We start from the raw sequence: 13,468 nt of genomic DNA on the forward strand, positions 1-13,468 counted from the left end.
TATCAGATAGCCAAAAGCAATGCAGAAATCCAGTGTCCCATAGGAGGATGTTCAAATGTAGGAAAATTGGGGGTGGAATAAATGATTTTCTCTGATCTTGTTAGGGATGAAATTATTATAGAGAAGCAAATATTCAGACAGTTGCTAATACCAGAATATTTTGGGAGGAAGAGAAAAGCATGAAGCTGCTTTGATCCCCAAAGGTACTTTTTAAAGGTGTTTTTTTCTTTTCTCTCACAAGTAGTATTTTCCTTGCATGCTGTACCATCCAAAGCTGTTCTCATTGCCAGTTGTGCAGGTAGTTGTAATATGTTATTTCAGGTCAGCTGCTGTCCTAGTATTTCAGTTAATTAGGGATAATCAGACATATCCTTAGTCCACCTCTCTCCTTGGACCAGTATGAAAAAATATTTTAAATGTTTCAGCTAGGCAACTTGCCTTGTCTTTGTGATTGGTTAAATGCTGATACTAATGTGTTGAATTTCTTGCTTCCATGAAAGAATGAGGAGAGTAGATGAGATGGGAGAGCCATGAAAATATAGATGCCCTGTTGACTTGTACAGACCAAAGAACTTGCAAATTGATCTCAAGGCTTAAGCTGGATCGGATGAGAACACTTGTTCCCCATGAAAACACTTCATTATACTGCAAGACAAAATTAAAAGATGATGCACTGAATCATTAAAGTTAGGCCCTCCCACAGGTGGAAGTGACATGCAGCCTTGTGCCATTTGCTAAGGAAAGAAATGAAGGTGGGGGACCTATCTGAGTGCTGTCTCGGATAACAGTCAGCCGAGTAGATTATCCTAGAAGCCTCCTCAATGCTTGCAGGGCTCAAGAAGTAAGAACTACTGATGTCCTGAAAATAGTAGCTTTTGAATTGTTGATATGCTGCTTTCCTTTCCCCTTTCCTTTCACTATTTCTCCACTGGTACAAACAAATACAACAAAACTTGGAGTACTTGAACTTCATCCATAGAACTTTATCCGTAGAAGTCCTGTTTAAGCGAAGAAGTTTGCCTCTAAAGGAAAACAAATTGGTGGTATCTAGCATACATAGATATTCTTCCCAGCTCCAAGTCAAGATGGGTGGTAGGTAATATTCTTTTTCTATGGCTTTGTCATATTCTGGTGGAGCGTTGGTCCTCCCTGGGTGCGCATCTTGTTGCAGGATAGCGCGTTTGTGCAGAAGCTGGTCCAGGGTGGTGCTGGAAGAAGTCACAGTCAATTCAGTGGAACTGACTATAGTTCTGTCTGGTTTATGAACGAAGTGTCGATGTCCATCTTCAGCAAGCCCTGCTATAGCTGCACCTCCATCTGAGAGCTATACCATCTGTGGGAAAACTTTCTTTTCTGTCATCACTCAGGCTTTGACCCAGAAGACTTTGTTCCTCGGCGCTATGTCTGCTAGTACAGACTCTAAGTTTTGAAAGCACAGCAGAGGCTGTACTCCAGGAGCGTCACGTGAGGTGCTGTGTGGTGTCTCTAGAACTTCCAGTTGAGGTGATGGCTACTTACACAGCATCCTTCAGGAGACTGTGACTTACAGCCATCACCTGCATAGTTATTAAAGGCTGAGCAGCTCCGTTCTATTGGAAGTGTTGGGTACAGCGGTAGAGCTGATACGGTGTGATTTAGCAGCTGTGGGCACGGAGCTGTGCGTTCCGCCATCRTGCGAGTAGCTCACAATTAGTACCCATCACACAAAGTTAACTTCAGCATTAGTCCTAATCGAAGCTTGCCCCAAGAGTCAAATCTTAATAGCCGTAACTAAGCAAATACTATTCCATGTAATTCCCTGATTTGCATCATTTGTGAGTTGTGTAATACTTTCTAGTTACAGCCTGAAATCAGAAGTTATCTATCACTGTTAAAAGAATAATGTTCTGTTAAAAGAATAATGCTCCATACAGTTAAAACTGAGGGTGAGTTTTTTCAGATGTACCTAACTGGAGAGCTTAAATTCCAGTTTGGGGGGAGATGTGACTTTCAATAAGGTTAGCACTTTTTTACTTGATGAATTCAATGAGCAGTAAAAAAGACTGAATTTACTATTTGCTGGATACRCTGTGGTTGTTCCTCAGGAAAGCATTTTTAGTGCATGCTTACCTGAAATGCTTGTCTAATGCACCGCCTCAGACTGAATGCACGCCAAGAGGCACATCCAGAGAATTAATAGCTTTTATCATGCTTATTCTTACCCTTGTTTATCAGAGTAACTTCCCCATGAAGACAAACTCTTACAAGTATGTAAGAGCCAGTTTTGCAAAGCAATTATAGCTTCTGATGATGCAGCTAGGCATGTTTTATAAATCCTATGATGTGTATCATTAGGCATTTGAGCGGGGTGACATGCATGGTAATTAGGCTGTGTGATCTTTCAAAACAAGGATAAGGCTCAGAGGTCACTTGAGTGCTTTGGAAAATGCTTTATGATGTTTACCTTGTGTAACTGATACTTTCTAGCATTTACTAGGGAAATTTTTGTGTTGTGTGTAAAAGCTGAATATAAAAGATGTGGTTGAAATTTTCCTTCTCTGTAGTTTTCTTTTATATTTCTATATTAGAAATTCCTAATCAGATAGGAAAGCTCTCTGCTGAGTGCTGTTCCGTATTGCTCTAAGTACTGTTACACTTTGAATTGCTGACAGGCCTTGCATAAACCGTGGTCTGGTTTCTCTTGTCTTCTGGTCATGTTTGTGATCCTTTATTATTGAGGCAGGTTCTTACGTAGTGTACGTAATTAAAGTTTGAAGAATCTTATCACATTGTTCTTAAATCTTATGTCCATGTGTTAATGACAGTGCCAAGCTGATCCTGTGATCCCCTTCTGCAGAGATGCAGTGCACTGTCTGTCAAGTGTGTTGAGCCAACGTGGTAGGAACATATGACTCCTCATGACTAAAGAAAGCATAAAAGTTGATAGAGGCCCAGTGGAGGCTCAGATAGAGATGTAACTTACCTCACTAGTTGTTTCTGTACATGTACAAAGTATATGCTTTGGAAATGAGTTTTACTGGTGCACTAACAAAGTATTTGAGAAGTATAGAAAAACAGGAGAGCCAGAGGCACKTGATGCTTGTCGTGTACAGTTCTCCATCAGTAAGGAATAAAAGGATTTTCTTAGAGGTTTTGAATAAATTCAACTGTCAGCGCTCTTTCCGTTGGTGAAAGCAGCGTATTATACATAGATATGCACCAAAGATAGRACATGAGCAATATTCTAAATAAAAAGCATTGATGGTACTCATTCGGAGATGCCACAGTAGGATGTGGAATAAATTCCATATGCAAGTGTCCCATACTCTATACTTACAGAAGGGTTGATGTCATTTGATATGCAGGTAACTAATAGCTGTAATGACTTCTCCTGTACTTTCTTGAGAATCCACATGAGTCTGTAGTTAATGGCAACATCGCAAAGGATTATTTTGCTTCGTGATTTGTTTTATTGCTAGGTGTACATGTACAGATCATTAGATTTCTATTCATGGTGCAAATATTTGTGTAAGAATTGGTTCAAAAATCTGAATGACCAAGCAAATTTTATAATTCAAAGTAATTTTCCACAGGCAGTTGGCTCTGACTAATAGAATTACGTATGCGTAAAATTGCTTTTRCTGTAGAAGCCAAAATGCAGAATAATAGCTTGTCAAACTGTCATTTGCAAGTGAGATCATAGATTTTGTAGTCCAAATTAGGTTGTGTACTTTTTCTTTTTGTCAGGTCACATTCTAATAACCATATTGTGCATTAAACCCTGTGATTATCTGAACACTTGACAGATGGTAGGCTGCTAATTTATATGTAAGAGACAGTGATTGCCTGTGCAATAATGGTTTTCAACTAAATATGAAATGTCAAAATCTGCTTTGTTTTTACTTGACTTACTTTAGCAAGGTAATTCTAGTGAAGTAATTCCTAGCGTAGCTAAACATATGCTTCATTTACTAGTGTTAAGAGGTTTCAATATAAAAGATTTCCCAAACTAATAGATGTCTGCATATTGGTTGAGCTGTGAGAAGATCATTAAGTACAATGAAAATGAAAAGCATTACAGCTATTAACCTTGTTTTTAATATGTATGCTACTTGGATTTTAAGAAAAAAGGTTGGCATTAGGATCACTTAAGAGTTAGTGTTACACGGTTGATTGGTTTTATGCTAACATAACTATTCTAACCAGATAACAGAAATCTAATAATTGAARTGAGTAGTTGGTTGCTACTACCATTTTTATCAGTTCAGTTCTCTTGAAAGATGTTGCAGAAAATGTCTGACCCCAAAGGGCTTTGCCTTTGATGGGTTTAACAGCCAGTTRGGCTAATGTGTAGCCAGAGGGAAAGGAGTAAGGAAGGGGACCAGTTCACTGCCCTGCACTTAAGCTGCCTACGCAAACTACATGGCTGTAGTGGAGACACCTCCCAACCCGACATCTGTAAATCTTCGTGAACGTATTTCGGAAATGCTTTGTGTGGCAGTTGTGTGTTTGAAGGGTGTAGAGATTTGATGAACAGATTTTGGAAGGCCATTTCAGGAGTACTGGGTGGAATGGAAGAAGTCTTAAAGGGGGGAAGGTTCTCTAAACAAACTACTGTAATATTGGTAGCACTATAAAGAATCTGAATTTAGAAATAACCTTCTTAAGCCAAAGAAACTTTCTTAAGCCAAAACAAATATCCAAAGAATATAGCCATTAACAATGCTTTTTCTGCGRAATTCTTTATAGTTTTGTTTACCTAATACCTTTACCCTTCTGTAAAGGAAGTACTTGTTACTCTTTTCAGCTTATTGAGCACCTTCCACCCCTAGGTAAGTAGAGTTTACAGGTTTTGCATATTTGTTACGTATATTCTGCTGAACCGTAATCTGTTCAACAAGTAAGAAGTTGATGGACTGTGGCTCCGGAAAAGTAAAACTTCTAAGCCCATAGGGGTTAAAATGCAGTTAAAATTTGTAGTTTTGCAATAGTGTGTGTGTGTGTGGGGGGGGGGAGATGAAGAAAAAAAATATATAAATTTTGTTTAAAAATACTGTTTTCCATCAGAAGAGAGCCAAAGYAGAAACACTGCTGTCTCTTAGTGGTGTGCATTTGTAGTTCAACTGTATTAGACTGTCAGATTATTATGTGTTGATAGCAAGTATTTATAAATTATTAGTCTTGTACTGCAGTACTTAGTAACATTTGACATAAGCAGGAGTTAAGTTCTACTCTCATGTTCCTTAATCACTAAAATGTGATTCAAAATTAAATTCAAAAAATGTATTCAAAAATATTAGCTCTAAAGAATTATGTTCTTTGATTTTTGAGATACTTGGATAATTCCCTAGGAAGAGGAATGTGAACAGCAATTAGATAAACAAAATAGGTAGCRGTTCTGTTCTGAGGTCAATACTTCTGTCCAGGTGTATTCTTGCCTCTTTGGTATTGTGAAGATGTGTTCGGAGTCGCGGACGGCTCTGATGTTCTGAAGGGACCGCGGAGTAGCGTAGTGTATGGCAATCTGCGTGTTAYGTTGCAATGGTATTTCATGTAGCCTCTTCCATACACCTGGCAAAGCATTAGTTTCTCTATTTTGACAATGTCCCAGATAGGTGCTGCCAGAGACTAAATTTAAGCAAATGTGGTTGCAGCTATTTTTATTTTGCAATTTTACTTTTGCTTAACATAGATTGAATTATTTGTAAGGTATGGCTTTTAAGATGTTAATGCAATTTGCAGTGTTTCCATTAAAGCATATTCAAAATAGGCACTTCTGCAATGGTGAGATTTCACTATACTTAGTAGCAGACTGAGGACTATCAAGCTTTTAGTTTTAAATATATTTCTTTATCCTTGGGCTAAAGTAGGTGGGAACTTATCCTTCAGTATTTTAATATTTGGTAGTTAATTTTCCAGTCGTCTTAGTGATTGAGTTAAACATGGTGAAACAACTGCTAGACCTTGTTTTTTTTTTCCTGCATGAAAATCCTGCATTTAAACATCTGTCAGCGAATTATCAAAAGAATCTGCTAGTGCTTTTGTGGTCTAAGCTATTTTCAGACTTTCTGTCATACTATTTGAACCACACAAGCACTAAAATATTTGGTAGGTGTCACAAGAATGCTTGAGACGGAATTAGGATACTTGCATTCTGTAGCTGATTAAACTATCYTGAAGAAAACTTACAGGAAAGAATGAAGACAAAATAGTGGACCATGGGCTAAAGGAAAACTGTATGAAACATTCTGGAGCCACAAACAAAGCTGTGGTGTTAACAAAGTGCTTCTTAGATATTCTTATTTGTTCTGGAAGTGTTGGCTCTGTTCCTGTAACTATTTCCTGTATTGGAGTCCTTCAGGACCATTTAAAAYATACCAAGGTAGCTGAAGTTCGTCTGTTAATTGAACAAACTGCTGTTTTTGAACAGATTAGTCTATGTACAAGTGACACAATGTTGCTCTGAGCAATATTACTGTTTGCCTTTGAAACTTTATTAATAGGTTGARTTATTATCAGATTTTAATTATTATAAGCCAAAATAATGAATTCCCGTGGAGTCCCTTTTTGGGGGAGGGGGAATCTTGAACCAATTTTTTTTCATTCAAATAGTGGATCATTCTAAATATGCTCATTATTCAAAACCATCTTCCATTAAATTAGTTTCAGTGCTGATGTCAAAGTATTAAAAATGTTCTGAATGATCCACATGCAATGTTTGTTAGCTGCAGTTTAAGAATTTTTTTAGCATACTTAATGGATTGTGTTATGAGATTGTGAAGACTTGTAGAACACTAGTTGAAATACAACCTGTTATGCAGCAACAGCAGCTTGTTGTGCAGTAAAATGATTGTCCTCGTTGGGAATATAAAAGGAAACAAACTAAAGTGAAAAATAAGTGCAGGCATTAACGACTGCAGTAGCAGGATAACATGTTTTRATCTTAGTGAGCAGAAACAGTCTAAGTATTGATGTACAGTTTTCAAGAAATATGATTGTCCTGGAAGTACTTCTCATGTTAATGTRATTTTGAAGTTTGGGGGGACAAAATCTGTCTCCACTTGAGACATCTGAGTGCTGGAGATCCAAGCATGCTGCCGGGAATTTGCCAAATACTGATAACTGGAAGAAAATTGTATTGCCAGTAATGCTTGCTGCATTTTCTTTAAAACATTCATTYGTCCTGAAATGCCTTGCTGCTAACTCTGTGGAGTTGTTGCCAATTATCTTATCCGTTCAAGTTTCATCTAACCCTATAGCTCTTGGTAAACTACTTGCTATTGCCCTCTCTTCTCAAAAGACAGATAATCAAAGTTACAGAATATATTGCCAAAAATAAGACATAGGAGAGTGGTGTAATTTATGCCCTAGAACTACAGGTAAAATGTATTTTACACGTGTGCAGTCAGGACACARTTTTTGAGCATCTGCAGACTGAGGCGCTCCTCAGAGTTGGCTGCAACGTATGTAGTTGCAGCTGACAAGCCTCTGACTTCTACAAATRCAGAGGGAATAATATAATTCTGTGCAAAGTTGAAGGAACAAGAGAAGTAAGAGAAATACTGCTTTTTAGTTATTGTAATTTTTTTTATATGGCATTGATAAGTGCCACTGAAGTTGCACTGCTCATAAATTGACRTTTTACTTGAGTGAAGGTTTTCTTGAAGTATGAGTTGAGTTTCAAAATACTGTTTGAAAGACTAAGCTTCTTTGTATTTCTATAGTGTATCCATCTGAGGATCTCCTAGTATTTCATGAGTATTTATGAATTAAGCGTTACTGTGTGGTAGGTATTATCCCAATTTCTCAGAGATTGCAGAGGTTAATTAACTTAACCAGAGTTGCTCAGTGATCTGTGATGAAATTGGTTTCTATTTCAAAATGTCTAGATTTGCAGTCTCATACCTTAACTGGTAGGCTATGCTTCCAAAAATTATTTATCTGTGGCTGGAAATAAGTTTTAGCTAATAGAGTTAAGCTTAGTCTGTGCACAAAATGAAATTGGAATGACCAGATCTCTTAACTTCTATGTAGATGSTTTGATGCAAGTTTTGAGTATGGGCAACTGAATTGAAATGCATTTGAGTTGGATGCAAGCTAAAAGAAAAGGCTTGAACTAGATGAATAGAAAGAAGTCTTAGTGCCAAGTTAGTATTTATATGTAGGTCTGTGCTGGTATATGCTGAAATATGAAATAAAACTATTAGTCTCATGTTTTTATAAAAAAACTAACTTCTCTTAAACTAGCTCAACACATGAAAAACTTAAATGAGTGAAAAGACACTTGTCATGTTTTTAAAGGTCATTTAGTGATGTATTTTTTGATTGCAGTTACAGAAGTTGTRTAATCTCTTAAGAGGAAGAAATGGTTCGTATTTCATTTCAGTTTTTCATTAATAAGTTTTTAGCTCTTTTATTAAAAGATTCCTGTAGTTGAAGCAAATTATTAGTAAAATATTCAGTTTCTGAGATAATCTATCTTTAGTTTAGCTGATGTGACAGAAAACAAATCAACTCTGAGGGTAGTAGTAAGGCTGGTACGTACTGAAAAACCATAGTGAGTTTCTAGTTCTTTGCATCATAGAATCAGTAAGGTCGGAAGGGACCTCTGGAGATCATCTRGTSCAACCTCCCTGCTCMGCAGGGTCACCTACAGCATGTTAGACAGGGTTGCRTCCAGGCGGGCCTTGAACATCTCCASAGAAGGAGACTCCGCAACCTCTCTGGGCAACCTGTCCCAGKGCTCTGTCRCTCTCMCAGKGAAGAAATTCCCCCTCAYGKTCAGGYGGAACTKCCTGTGCTTCAGTTTCTGCCCAYTGCCTCTTGTSCTGTCAYATGGGACAACTGAGAAGAGTTTGTCCCCGTCCCCTTGACACCCTCCCTTCAGGTACTTGTACACATTGATCAGATCCCYCCCTCAGTCTTCTCTTCCCCAGGCTGAAGAGGCCCAGCTCTCGCAGCTATTCCTCACGGGGCAGGTGCTCCAGCCCTCTGATCATCYTCGTAGMCCTACRCTGGACTCTCWCCAGTAGCTCCATGWCTCTCTTGTCCTGGGGAGCCCAGAACTGGACACAGTACTTGAGACCTCCCCAGGGCTGAGTAGAGGGGCAGGATCACCTCCCTCRACCTGCTGGCAACACTCTTCCCAATGCAGCCCAGGATACCATTGGCCTGCTTGGCCACAAGGGCACACTGCTGGCTCATGGTCAATGTGACTGTACAAATGATCTTTCTTGAACCCAGGATGACAGGCTTTTTGTATACCTTCTTGGCATTGTTTTGTACCTTACTAGAAAAGAAGTTTCAGCTGATGTCTGAAGTCATTTAAATTTTTCTTACAGAAATAGTGCGGGTTATTCAGGGGATTGTAGTGTGCTGCGTGCCTTGATGAGTTAGGGAATGCTGAGTTCTCCTCAGATGACTCTGAAAAATATTCCAGTGAGTTTAGCTGATGTCCATGTAAACCTGCAGCTCTCCTAAAATATGTTGAGATTAGGGGCACCCAAACTATCACCTGAATTGCAGCACAACTTCATTCAGCTGTTGCACTAGTAGTTTTAGATGAGGTCTTAGGAGAGATTTTTGATGAAAAGCTTACAGTGCTGATAGAAACTGCTGGGGCCTTTTTGAGAAGTGGGGAGAGATAGGGGATCAATGACATAATGATCACTCGCACAAAAAATCTGTCATGCTTGCCAGTACTCGAAAACCCAAAGCAAAACTTACAAAGAGTTTTTTTTTTTTTTTTTTTTTTAAGGGTTGGGCTAAGTGAGTGTTCCAGGAACTACCAGCTTATTTTTTTAAGAGGTCTTTTCTTTCTTTGCTTTTTGGTATTTGCAGCAACAGACAGTCATTCAACTCAAAATGAAATGGCCTTGCAGTGACACTTTAATCTGGGATTTGGGAGGCGTGAGTTTATATATACTCCATAACAAGCTTTCTGTGATGATTTTTGGAGGGAGGAAGTGGCTCATCTCTTCATAAAAAGCAACATTTTTGTATGTTACGGGTTTTTGCGAAGATAACATGCTAATGACTGTGAGACACGTAGCTACAGCTGTTGTTGGAGCCATATGAAACCTCAGCACTGAAGCTGTGTAATAGYAGCCAAGGGAGAGGAGCACCATATGTCTGCTAGTGGACTGCTCTGCTTTAGGAGYCCTTTAGGTGGGATTCCTGCCAGAACCACTGCATGTTTGCATGCTCCACAATGGAGGGATGGAAACTATTTCACAGATACATTATYGCTGTCATGTAATAAAGATGGAACTTGCTGAGCTTGCCAAGACAAGAAAGGTGCTTAAGAGTTCATCCTTGCTATGGTGAGTTTCAATGTATTTAGACTTWTCTGGGTTTGATTTACATCCCTCTATGCCCAGCTGTTATACTCAGTGGTAAATGAGATGCTTGGGTGTTTGCTTTGATTCTGCTTCTTGCACTTGCAAAATGGGCACAACATTTCTTAAAATACTTAATCTTTAAATTAARTATCTTATGATGAAGTAAGTATTATTATAGAAGTATTGCAGGCTACTTTGAAACAAGAAGTAACCTATTTCAATCCTAAAACTCAATYTAGTAAGTCCAAGTGGAACGCAACTCTAATGAATAATGCTGGGGTTACAATTCATCACTCGTGCTTTTAATTAGCAGCACTTSACTTTATGCACCAAAATATACCATCTGGAAACTGGTATTTCCTTGCAGGTAAGTGTGTGTGTGTATTCATCTAAATACACACACATTTAGAGAGCAAAAATTTTCTTAAAATGCCACACAAGTTTTTCGTCTTGGTTATTCATCACCAATAATGCACTACCTATATAGAGTATATGCTAGTGGCACAACCTCCTTTTGTGTAACATTGCTGCTGTTAAGGTCTAAAGTAGGAAAACTGTGATATGGCCTTCTGAACTAACTTAAGCTGATTTTTACAGCTTCAARTGCTATAATTTGTTAACATATCTGGGTTAATGTGTTTAAAGAACTGACCTTTTCTGAAAAATGAGACTGGACCTTCCCCTAGTCTGTTTTCTCATACCTTGTTTTTGGCTTTAGGTAAGTGTATATTGCAGTAGTTCACCAACTTGATAATGACCTTCCTATGTTTTYGCTTTTTGTCTAAGCACTAAGAAGTTTTAAGATTATTCTGGAGGTAACGGTCTATTTAGCTTTTAMGTTACTAGACTAGGCGCTGGCTTTTCCATTGTATAACCTGCATAGTGGCACTGTGACCTGTAAGTACAGTGTAATATAAGTAAGCATCAGGAAAAACAATTTGAGTATMATTTTTCTGTGATATATTGGTCATTTATTGCGTATAACTACTTGGAGACTCAGAATAGGTACAGCCATAATATGACTGGTGTTGGAGTTGAAATTTCTTGATAACTTACTAGGTTACTCTTTCAGGTTTTCTTTGAGTTGTGTTCCTTTTGTACTGTGCAGAAAACGAACAGAATCAGAAGTGGATTGACAAGAAAACGTTTAGTCTTGCTGCCRCTCAGACTTCTGAGAGAATAGATTGGATTGTTCAGTTGTAGAGATGTAAAAATTAATAACAAGCAAAAACTTTTCTTTTATCAGATTTCCTTTTTTCTTAACATGACAGTTGCCTGAGGGATAGAATACATGGTAAAAAGTGGCYGTACATGTACAAAACAATTTAGTAGTCAGACTGCTCTGAAACTTCATGAAGACGTTGCAAACAAAAGCAGAGTTGGCTAAAGATGYGCTTCAGGCTTTCTCTAATTGTATTTATACTGCACTAAAGTGGTGCTTTTCACTAGAGTATTTGATCTTGCACTGACAGTTGTAGTCGCATACGACATTCTTCAATTCATTTAATTAAGTCACTAGTGCTATGTATGGCTACTTTGACGAGGGGACTTGATGGTTTCAACTGGACTGCTTTAGAATTGCTCCGGGATACTCTATATGGATGATGTCTCAAATCTACAGTGTGGTTACTGACTTTGCAGAAGACGGATGGGTATGTAGCAGAAAGCTAGATAACATTGCCATTAACCAAGATRGCATGTTCAGTTACCTTGCTTGAATAAATTGGGCACACATACCCAATGTCTTAACTATAAAGATGTTGCTAATTCGCAGGCAATGCCAAATGTAAAACTACTCAAAAGTAGAGAGAAATCAAGGGAGCAATATCAATACAGATAATTCTGGTATGGTTAACTTGTCTCTGTCTCTGCAGAAAGGCCTTTTTGCTGCCTAGACTGAAATTCTRTGTTTCTTAAATCAATATTAGCACTCACTGGCTCAAGAGGTTAGAACATTCTTGAACATTTTCCACCTGTAAGTGGATAAACATATGAAATGGCTTAAATCTGACTCACTGATGCACAAGTATTGAAAAAAAGGTAAGATGGAGTGTAGCAGCGATCTAGTGGAAACTAGCTGATTCTTTCCAGGATCTAGCTCCTTCAAAGACTAGTTGCCCACGGAACAGGGAAGAGTGCGAGCTGATAATTCTAGCTGGATTCACTAACATGGCATCTGTCGTGGTGGTCCTAGTGCTGCTAGCTGTGGAGGGAGGAAGAAGTGGCAGGCTGGGGAAGGAGCAGAGAGTGAGCTGTGGGGAGAGGACAAGAACAGTGAGACTTGATCAGAAAAGGCAGAGAGGGTAAAAGCATTTCCAAATACATAAGCATTTGCAAAATTGCATGCAGCTAATGCTATTCATTGTCAAAGAAACGATGTCCTGTTAGAAAACTGCTTTTTGTGTTTCTTTATCCCACAGGCATGCTGAGAACATGAGAGTAGGAGCTGGGTGTAGGAGCTTCCTGCTCTGCTGTAAAGGACAATTTCAATCTATTCAGTTGGCTTGCTCATTCATAGAAATAAAATGGAAATAGTATGTTTTCTCACAAATTAKATGTAGCTGTTAAGGGAATATTTATCAAGGTAATAACATATTTGTATAGCTAGGGCACTATCATTAGTATTATAGCAATCCTGTCCTACTATTACATATTGTCTCCACATGAAATCTGAAAATACAGCTTCATATCTGAATTCATTTGAAAATGGTTCTTCTTTTGAGGGTCTGTTGATACGCTTAGGTTTCTTTAAGGCTGGAAATGAAGATTTAGCAGTTTTGTTTTACGGAGCTTCTATGAAGACATTTAATCAGGGATTGAGATAAACTGTAACCTAATGAATTCACAAAAAGCCGAACCCTCTCATTATGTATTGCTCTTTGGCTTTCACTCCTTGACGATGAGCTACTGTAATGTGGGACAGGAAGAGAAGAGTTTCTCCCTGTTTTGTGGTTGACTTGGGCTGTCTGGCTGAGTGTTAAGGCACTCAAATTTGCCCTTTACTAAAAGGAAAAGCAGTAGTAGGGGCACTTACTAAGGAATCAAAATCTAAAATTATATTTTACATCGAAACTGCAGAGTAACTTCGTATTTCCCTGCAACTTGATGTAAGCAACTGTCACTGTCCAGTCCGTATCTTCAGGGTATTA

The 13,468-nt window shown here is 38.4% G+C and overlaps 1 protein-coding gene across 1 annotated transcript in view; it reads left to right on the forward strand.

Moving 5' to 3' along the window:
- FHIT (fragile histidine triad diadenosine triphosphatase) overlaps positions 1-13,468 on the forward strand; it is a gene marked incomplete at its 3' end in the record, with an annotated part of 448,706 nt that overhangs the window by 34,190 nt on the left and 401,048 nt on the right. The window lies entirely within an intron of this gene.

This window comes from Rhea americana, unplaced genomic scaffold (genome assembly GCF_003343005.1).
Source record: "Rhea americana isolate MKP2758 unplaced genomic scaffold, rheAme1 scaffold_16, whole genome shotgun sequence".
Classification (NCBI taxonomy): Eukaryota; Metazoa; Chordata; class Aves; order Rheiformes; family Rheidae; genus Rhea; species Rhea americana.